Raw genomic sequence first — 10,856 nt, forward strand, 5'->3', positions numbered from 1 at the left:
GATACTGCGCCTTTCCTTTCTTCTAAACCAATTATAAATATATCTGCAATCCCACACTTCAACGCACGCCAAGGAATGACAGGAGCGGTAGTGTACCGTCGAAACTCACACTTACCGGAGAAAGTGTGACAGATACTGCGCCAAATTTCCTTTCGTCTAAACCAATTATAATTATATCTGCAATCCCACACTTCAACGCACGCCAAGGAATGACAGGAGCGGTAGTGTACCGTCGAAACTCACACTTACCGGAGAAAGTGTGACAGATACTGCGCCAAATTTCCTTTCGTCTAAACCAATTATAATTATATCTGCAATCCCACACTTCAACGCACGCCAAGGAATGACAGGAGCGGTGGTGTACCGTCGAAACTCACACTTACCGGAGAAAGTGTGACAGATACTGCGCCTTTCCTTTCGTCTAAACCAATTATAATTATATCTGCAATCCCACACTTCAACGCACGCCAAGGAATGACAGGAGCGGTGGTGTACCGTCGAAACTCACACTTACCGGAGAAAGTGTGACAGATACTGCGCCTTTCCTTTCTTCTAAACCAATTATAATTATATCTGCAATCCCACACTTCAACGCACGCCCAGGAATGACAGGAGCGGTGGTGTACCGTCGAAACTCACACTTACCGGAGAAAGTGTGACAGATACTGCGCCTTTCCTTTCGTCTAAACCAATTATAATTATATCTGCAATCCCACACTTCAACGCACGCCAAGGAATGACAGGAGCGGTGGTGTACCGTCGAAACTCACACTTACCGGAGAAAGTGTGACAGATACTGCGCCTTTCCTTTCTTCTAAACCAATTATAATTATATCTGCAATCCCACACTTCAACGCACGCCCAGGAATGACAGGAGCGGTGGTGTACCGTCGAAACTCACACTTACCGGAGAAAGTGTGACAGATACTGCGCCTTTTCTTTCGTCTAAACCAATTATTATTATATCTGCAATCCCACACTTCAACGCACGCCAAGGAATGACAGGAGCGGTGGTGTACCGTCGAAACTCACACTTACCGGAGAAAGTGTGACAGATACTGCGCCTTTCCTTTCGTCCAAACCAATTATAATTATATCTGCAATCCCACACTTCAACGCACGCCAAGGAATGACAGGAGCGGTGGTGTACCGTCAAACCTCACACTTACTGGAGAAAGTGTGACAGATACTGCGCCTTTCCTTTCTTCTAAACCAATTATAATTATATCTGCAATCCCACACTTCAACGCACGCCAAGGAATGACAGGAGCGGTAGTGTACCGTCGAAACTCACACTTACCGGAGAAAGTGTGACAGATACTGCGCCAAATTTCCTTTCGTCTAAACCAATTATAATTATATCTGCAATCCCACACTTCAACGCACGCCAAGGAATGACAGGAGCGGTGGTGTACCGTCGAAACTCACACTTACCGGAGAAAGTGTGACAGATACTGCGTCTTTCCTTTCTTCTAAAGCAATTATAATTATATCTGCAATCCCACACTTCAACGCACGCCAAGGAATGACAGGAGCGGTAGTGTACCGTCGAAACTCACACTTACCGGAGAAAGTGTGACAGATACTGCGCCTTTCCTTTCTTCTAAACCAATTATAATTATATCTGCAATCCCACACTTCAACGCACGCCAAGGAATGACAGGAGCGGTGGTGTACCGTCGAAACTCACACTTACCGCAGAAAGTGTGACAGATACTGCGCCTTTCCTTTCGTCCAAACCAATTATAATTATATCTGCAATCCCACACTTCAACGCACGCCAAGGAATGACAGGAGCGGTGGTGTACCGTCAAAACTCACACTTACCGGAGAAAGTGTGACAGATACTGCGCCTTTCCTTTCTTCTAAACCAATTATAATTATATCTGCAATCCCACACTTCAACGCACGCCAAGGAATGACAGGAGCGGTAGTGTACCGTCGAAACTCACACTTACCGCAGAAAGTGTGACAGATACTGCGCCTTTCCTTTCGTCCAAACCAATTATAATTATATCTGCAATCCCGCACGCCAAGGAATGACAGGAGCGGTGGTGTACCGTCAAAACTCACACTTACCGGAGAAAGTGTGACAGATACAGCGCCTTTCCTTTCTTCTAAACCAATTATAATTATATCTGCAATCCCACACTTCAACGCACGCCAAGGAATGACAGGAGCGGTGGTGTACTGTCGAAACTCACACTTACCGGAGAAAGTGTGACAGATACTGCGCCTTTCCTTTCTTCTAAACCAATTATAATTATATCTGCAATCCCACACTTCAACGCACGCCAAGGAATGACAGGAGCGGTGGTGTACCGTCGAAACTCACACTTACCGCAGAAAGTGTGACAGATACTGCGCCTTTCCTTTCGTCCAAACCAATTATAATTATATCTGCAATCCCACACTTCAACGCACGCCAAGGAATGACAGGAGCGGTGGTGTACCGTCAAACCTCACACTTACTGGAGAAAGTGTGACAGATACTGCGCCTTTCCTTTCTTCTAAACCAATTATAATTATATCTGCAATCCCACACTTCAACGCACGCCAAGGAATGACAGGAGCGGTGGTGTACCGTCGAAACTCACACTTACCGGAGACAGTGTGACAGATAATGCGCCTTTCCTTTCGTCTAAACCAATTATAATTATATCTGCAATCCCACACTTCAACGCACGCCAAGGAATGACAGGAGCGGTGGTGTACTGTCGAAACTCACACTTACCGGAGAAAGTGTGACAGATACTGCGCCTTTCCTTTCGTCTAAACCAATTATAATTATATCTGCAATCCCACACTTCAACGCACGCCAAGGAATGACAGGAGCGGTGGTGTACCGTCAAACCTCACACTTACTGGAGAAAGTGTGACAGATACTGCGCCTTTCCTTTCTTCTAAACCAATTATAATTATATCGGCAATCCCACACTTCAACGCACGCCAAGGAATGACAGGAGCGGTGGTGTACCGTCAAACCTCACACTTACTGGAGAAAGTGTGACAGATACTGCGCCTTTCCTTTCTTCTAAACCAATTATAATTATATCTGCAATCCCACACTTCAACGCACGCCAAGGAATGACAGGAGCGGTGGTGTACTGTCGAAACTCACACTTACCGGAGACAGTGTGACAGATAATGCGCCTTTCCTTTCGTCTAAACCAATTATAATTATATCTGCAATCCCACACTTCAACGCACGCCAAGGAATGACAGGAGCGGTGGTGTACCGTCAAACCTCACACTTACTGGAGAAAGTGTGACAGATACTGCGCCTTTCCTTTCTTCTAAACCAATTATAATTATATCTGCAATCCCACACTTCAACGCACGCCAAGGAATGACAGGAGCGGTGGTGTACTGTCGAAACTCACACTTACCGGAGAAAGTGTGACAGATACTGCGCCTTTCCTTTCGTCTAAACCAATTATAATTATATCTGCAATCCCACACTTCAACGCACGCCAAGGAATGACAGGAGCGGTGGTGTACCGTCGAAACTCACACTTACCGGAGACAGTGTGACAGATAATGCGCCTTTCCTTTCGTCTAAACCAATTATAATTATATCTGCAATCCCACACTTCAACGCACGCCAAGGAATGACAGGAGCGGTGGTGTACTGTCGAAACTCACACTTACCGGAGAAAGTGTGACAGATAATGCGCCTTTCCTTTCGTCTAAACCAATTATAATTATATCTGCAATCCCACACTTCAACGCACGCCAAGGAATGACAGGAGCGGTGGTGTACCGTCGAAACTCACACTTACCGGAGACAGTGTGACAGATAATGCGCCTTTCCTTTCGTCTAAGCCAATTATAATTATATCTGCAATCCCACACTTCAACGCACGCCAAGGAATGACAGGAGCGGTGGTGTACCGTCGAAACTCACACTTACCGGAGACAGTGTGACAGATAATGCGCCTTTCCTTTCGTCTAAACCAATTATAATTATATCTGCAATCCCACACTTCAACGCACGCCAAGGAATGACAGGAGCGGTGGTGTACCGTCGAAACTCACACTTACCGGAGAAAGTGTGACAGATACTGCGCCTTTCCTTTCGTCTAAACCAATTATAATTATATCTGCAATCCCACACTTCAACGCACGCCAAGGAATGACAGGAGCGGTGGTGTACCGTCGAAACTCACACTTACCGGAGAAAGTGTGACAGATACTGCGCCTTTCCTTTCTTCTAAACCAATTATAATTATATCTGCAATCCCACACTTCAACGCACGCCCAGGAATGACAGGAGCGGTGGTGTACCGTCGAAACTCACACTTACCGGAGAAAGTGTGACAGATACTGCGCCTTTCCTTTCGTCTAAACCAATTATAATTATATCTGCAATCCCACACTTCAACGCACGCCAAGGAATGACAGGAGCGGTGGTGTACCGTCGAAACTCACACTTACCGGAGAAAGTGTGACAGATACTGCGCCTTTCCTTTCTTCTAAACCAATTATAATTATATCTGCAATCCCACACTTCAACGCACGCCCAGGAATGACAGGAGCGGTGGTGTACCGTCGAAACTCACACTTACCGGAGAAAGTGTGACAGATACTGCGCCTTTCCTTTCGTCTAAACCAATTATAATTATATCTGCAATCCCACACTTCAACGCACGCCAAGGAATGACAGGAGCGGTGGTGTACCGTCGAAACTCACACTTACCGGAGAAAGTGTGACAGATACTGCGCCTTTCCTTTCGTCCAAACCAATTATAATTATATCTGCAATCCCACACTTCAACGCACGCCAAGGAATGACAGGAGCGGTGGTGTACCGTCAAACCTCACACTTACTGGAGAAAGTGTGACAGATACTGCGCCTTTCCTTTCTTCTAAACCAATTATAATTATATCTGCAATCCCACACTTCAACGCACGCCAAGGAATGACAGGAGCGGTGGTGTACCGTCGAAACTCACACTTACCGCAGAAAGTGTGACAGATACTGCGCCTTTCCTTTCGTCCAAACCAATTATAATTATATCTGCAATCCCGCACGCCAAGGAATGACAGGAGCGGTGGTGTACCGTCAAAACTCACACTTACCGGAGAAAGTGTGACAGATACTGCGCCTTTCCTTTCTTCTAAACCAATTATAATTATATCTGCAATCCCACACTTCAACGCACGCCAAGGAATGACAGGAGCGGTAGTGTACCGTCGAAACTCACACTTACCGCAGAAAGTGTGACAGATACTGCGCCTTTCCTTTCGTCCAAACCAATTATAATTATATCTGCAATCCCGCACGCCAAGGAATGACAGGAGCGGTGGTGTACCGTCAAAACTCACACTTACCGGAGAAAGTGTGACAGATACTGCGCCTTTCCTTTCTTCTAAACCAATTATAATTATATCTGCAATCCCACACTTCAACGCACGCCAAGGAATGACAGGAGCGGTGGTGTACTGTCGAAACTCACACTTACCGGAGAAAGTGTGACAGATACTGCGCCTTTCCTTTCTTCTAAACCAATTATAATTATATCTGCAATCCCACACTTCAACGCACGCCAAGGAATGACAGGAGCGGTGGTGTACCGTCGAAACTCACACTTACCGCAGAAAGTGTGACAGATACTGCGCCTTTCCTTTCGTCCAAACCAATTATAATTATATCTGCAATCCCACACTTCAACGCACGCCAAGGAATGACAGGAGCGGTGGTGTACCGTCAAACCTCACACTTACTGGAGAAAGTGTGACAGATACTGCGCCTTTCCTTTCTTCTAAACCAATTATAATTATATCTGCAATCCCACACTTCAACGCACGCCAAGGAATGACAGGAGCGGTGGTGTACTGTCGAAACTCACACTTACCGGAGACAGTGTGACAGATAATGCGCCTTTCCTTTCGTCTAAACCAATTATAATTATATCTGCAATCCCACACTTCAACGCACGCCAAGGAATGACAGGAGCGGTGGTGTACTGTCGAAACTCACACTTACCGGAGAAAGTGTGACAGATACTGCGCCTTTCCTTTCGTCTAAACCAATTATAATTATATCTGCAATCCCACACTTCAACGCACGCCAAGGAATGACAGGAGCGGTGGTGTACCGTCAAACCTCACACTTACTGGAGAAAGTGTGACAGATACTGCGCCTTTCCTTTCTTCTAAACCAATTATAATTATATCTGCAATCCCACACTTCAACGCACGCCAAGGAATGACAGGAGCGGTGGTGTACTGTCGAAACTCACACTTACCGGAGAAAGTGTGACAGATACTGCGCCTTTCCTTTCGTCTAAACCAATTATAATTATATCTGCAATCCCACACTTCAACGCACGCCAAGGAATGACAGGAGCGGTGGTGTACTGTCGAAACTCACACTTACCGGAGACAGTGTGACAGATAATGCGCCTTTCCTTTCGTCTAAACCAATTATAATTATATCTGCAATCCCACACTTCAACGCACGCCAAGGAATGACAGGAGCGGTGGTGTACTGTCGAAACTCACACTTACCGGAGAAAGTGTGACAGATACTGCGCCTTTCCTTTCGTCTAAACCAATTATAATTATATCTGCAATCCCACACTTCAACGCACGCCAAGGAATGACAGGAGCGGTGGTGTACCGTCAAACCTCACACTTACTGGAGAAAGTGTGACAGATACTGCGCCTTTCCTTTCTTCTAAACCAATTATAATTATATCTGCAATCCCACACTTCAACGCACGCCAAGGAATGACAGGAGCGGTGGTGTACTGTCGAAACTCACACTTACCGGAGACAGTGTGACAGATAATGCGCCTTTCCTTTCGTCTAAACCAATTATAATTATATCTGCAATCCCACACTTCAACGCACGCCAAGGAATGACAGGAGCGGTGGTGTACCGTCAAACCTCACACTTACTGGAGAAAGTGTGACAGATACTGCGCCTTTCCTTTCTTCTAAACCAATTATAATTATATCTGCAATCCCACACTTCAACGCACGCCAAGGAATGACAGGAGCGGTGGTGTACTGTCGAAACTCACACTTACCGGAGAAAGTGTGACAGATACTGCGCCTTTCCTTTCGTCTAAACCAATTATAATTATATCTGCAATCCCACACTTCAACGCACGCCAAGGAATGACAGGAGCGGTGGTGTACCGTCGAAACTCACACTTACCGGAGACAGTGTGACAGATAATGCGCCTTTCCTTTCGTCTAAACCAATTATAATTATATCTGCAATCCCACACTTCAACGCACGCCAAGGAATGACAGGAGCGGTGGTGTACTGTCGAAACTCACACTTACCGGAGAAAGTGTGACAGATAATGCGCCTTTCCTTTCGTCTAAACCAATTATAATTATATCTGCAATCCCACACTTCAACGCACGCCAAGGAATGACAGGAGCGGTGGTGTACCGTCGAAACTCACACTTACCGGAGACAGTGTGACAGATAATGCGCCTTTCCTTTCGTCTAAACCAATTATAATTATATCTGCAATCCCACACTTCAACGCACGCCAAGGAATGACAGGAGCGGTGGTGTACCGTCGAAACTCACACTTACCGGAGACAGTGTGACAGATAATGCGCCTTTCCTTTCGTCTAAACCAATTATAATTATATCTGCAATCCCACACTTCAACGCACGCCAAGGAATGACAGGAGCGGTGGTGTACTGTCGAAACTCACACTTACCGGAGAAAGTGTGACAGATAATGCGCCTTTCCTTTCGTCTAAACCAATTATAATTATATCTGCAATCCCACACTTCAACGCACGCCAAGGAATGACAGGAGCGGTGGTGTACCTGTCGAAACTCACACTGACCGGAGAAAGTGTGACAGATACTGCGCCTTTCCTTTCTTCTAAACCAATTATAATTATATCTGCAATCCCACACTTCAACGCACGCCAAGGAATGACAGGAGCGGTAGTGTACCGTCGAAACTCACACTTACCGGAGACAGTGTGACAGATACTGCGCCTTTCCTTTCGTCTAAACCAATTATAATTATATCTGCAATCCCACACTTCAACGCACGCCAAGGAATGACAGGAGCGGTGGTGTACCGTCGAAACTCACACTTACCGGAGAAAGTGTGACAGATACTGCGCCTTTCCTTTCTTCTAAACCAATTATAATTATATCTGCAATCCCACCACTTCAACGCACGCCAAGGAATGACAGGAGCGGTGGTGTACCGTCGAAACTCACACTTACCGGAGAAAGTGTGACAGATACTGCGCCTTTCCTTTCTTCTAAACCAATTATAATTATATCTGCAATCCCACACTTCAACGCACGCCAAGGAATGACAGGAGCGGTGGTGTACCGTCGAAACTCACACTTACCGGAGAAAGTGTGACAGATACTGCGCCTTTCCTTTCTTCTAAACCAATTATAATTATATCTGCAATCCCACACTTCAACGCACGCCCAGGAATGACAGGAGCGGTGGTGTACCGTCGAAACTCACACTTACCGGAGAAAGTGTGACAGATACTGCGCCTTTCCTTTCGTCTAAACCAATTATAATTATATCTGCAATCCCACACTTCAACGCACGCCAAGGAATGACAGGAGCGGTGGTGTACCGTCGAAACTCACACTTACCGGAGAAAGTGTGACAGATACTGCGCCTTTCCTTTCGTCTAAACCAATTATAATTATATCTGCAATCCCACACTTCAACGCACGCCAAGGAATGACAGGAGCGGTAGTGTACCGTCGAAACTCACACTTACCGGAGAAAGTGTGACAGATACTGCGCCTTTCCTTTCTTCTAAACCAATTATAATTATATCTGCAATCCCACACTTCAACGCACGCCAAGGAATGACAGGAGCGGTAGTGTACCGTCGAAACTCACACTTACCGGAGAAAGTGTGACAGATACTGCGCAATTTCCTTTCGTCTAAACCAATTATAATTATATCTGCAATCCCACACTTCAACGCACGCCAAGGAATGACAGGAGCGGTGGTGTACCGTCGAAACTCACACTTACCGGAGAAAGTGTGACAGATACTGCGCCTTTCCTTTCTTCTAAAGCAATTATAATTATATCTGCAATCCCACACTTCAACGCACGCCAAGAATGACAGGAGCGGTGGTGTACCGTCGAAACTCACACTTACCGGAGAAAGTGTGACATATACTGCGCCTTTCCTTTCTTCTAAACCAATTATAATTATATCTGCAATCCCACACTTCAACGCACGCCAAGGAATGACAGGAGCGGTGGTGTACCGTCGAACTCACACTTACCGGAGAAAGTGTGACAGATACTGCGCCTTTCCTTTCGTCTAAACCAATTATAATTATATCTGCAATCCCACACTTCAACGCACGCCCAAGGAATGACAGGAGCGGTGGTGTACCGTCGAAACTCACACTTACCGGAGAAAGTGTGACAGATACTGCGCCTTTCCTTTCGTCTAAACCAATTATAATTATATCTGCAATCCCACACTTCAACGCACGCCAAGGAATGACAGGAGCGGTGGTGTACCGTCGAAACTCACACTTACCGGAGAAAGTGTGACAGATACTGCGCCTTTCCTTTCGTCTAAACCAATTATAATTATATCTGCAATCCCACACTTCAACGCACGCCAAGGAATGACAGGAGCGGTGGTGTACCGTCGAAACTCACACTTACCGGAGAAAGTGTGACAGATACTGCGCCCTTTCCTTTCGTCTAAACCAATTATAATTATATCTGCAATCCCACACTTCAACGCACGCCAAGGAATGACAGGAGCGGTGGTGTACCGTCGAAACTCACACTTACCGGAGAAAGTGTGACAGATACTGCGCCTTCCTTTCGTCTAAACCAATTATAATTATATCTGCAATCCCACACTTCAACGCACGCCAAGGAATGACAGGAGCGGTGGTGTACCGTCGAAACTCACACTTACCGGAGAAAGTGTGACAGATACTGCGCCTTTCCTTTCGTCTAAACCAATTATAATTATATCTGCAATCCCACACTTCAACGCACGCCAAGGAATGACAGGAGCGGTGGTGTACCGTCGAAACTCACACTTACCGGAGAAAGTGTGACAGATACTGCGCCTTTCCTTTCTTCTAAACCAATTATAATTATATCTGCAATCCCACACTTCAACGCACGCCAAGGAATGACAGGAGCGGTGGTGTACCGTCGAAACTCACACTTACCGGAGAAAGTGTGACAGATACTGCGCCTTTCCTTTCGTCTAAACCAATTATAATTATATCTGCAATCCCACACTTCAACGCACGCCAAGGAATGACAGGAGCGGTGGTGTACCGTCGAAACTCACACTTACCGGAGAAAGTGTGACAGATACTGCGCCAATTTCCTTTCGTCTAAACCAATTATAATTATATCTGCAATCCCACACTTCCAACGCACGCCAAGGAATGACAGGAGCGGTGGTGTACCGTCGAAACTCACACTTACCGGAGAAAGTGTGACAGATACTGCGCCTTTCTTTCGTCTAAACCAATTATAATTATATCTGCAATCCCACACTTCAACGCACGCCCAGGAATGACAGAGCGGTGGTGTACCGGTCGAAACTCACACTTACTGAGAAAGTGTGACAGATACCTGGCGCCTTTCCTTTCTTCTAAACCAATTATTAATTATTCGGCAATCCCACACTTCAACTTCACGCACAAGGAATGACAGGAGCGGTAGTGGTACCGTCGAAATCTCACACTACACGGAGAAAGTGTGACATGATACTGCGCCAAATTTCGCGTTCGTCTAAACCAATTATAATTATATCTGCAATCCCACACGTCACGCACGCCAAGATGTGACAGGAGCGGTGGTGGGTACCGTCGAAACTCACACTTACCGGAG

The sequence above is a fragment of the Amblyomma maculatum genome, chromosome 7, assembly GCF_055883805.1.
Source record: "Amblyomma maculatum isolate TAMU_Amacu chromosome 7, ASM5588380v1, whole genome shotgun sequence".
NCBI lineage: Eukaryota > Metazoa > Arthropoda > Arachnida > Ixodida > Ixodidae > Amblyomma > Amblyomma maculatum.